Genomic DNA, 213 nt, shown 5'->3' with positions numbered 1-213 from the left:
TTGTTATCAGATGAATGATGAATGATTATTTCCGGCGTTATTAATGTGTTGTGTGTTAGGGATAGAATGGCAGAATGATGAAGAATGATGTCTCACACACACACACACACACACTCACACACTCTCTCTCTCTCTCTCTCTCACACACACACACACACACTCACACGCTCTCTCTCTCTCTCTCTCTCTCTCTCTCTCTCTCACACACACACA

The sequence above is a fragment of the Sinocyclocheilus anshuiensis genome, unplaced genomic scaffold, assembly GCF_001515605.1.
Source record: "Sinocyclocheilus anshuiensis isolate Anshui unplaced genomic scaffold, SAMN03320099.WGS_v1.1 scaffold2125, whole genome shotgun sequence".
Lineage (NCBI taxonomy): Eukaryota > Metazoa > Chordata > Actinopteri > Cypriniformes > Cyprinidae > Sinocyclocheilus > Sinocyclocheilus anshuiensis.
The sequence above is the reverse complement of the archived record's forward strand: the minus strand, read 5'-3'. Positions refer to the sequence as shown.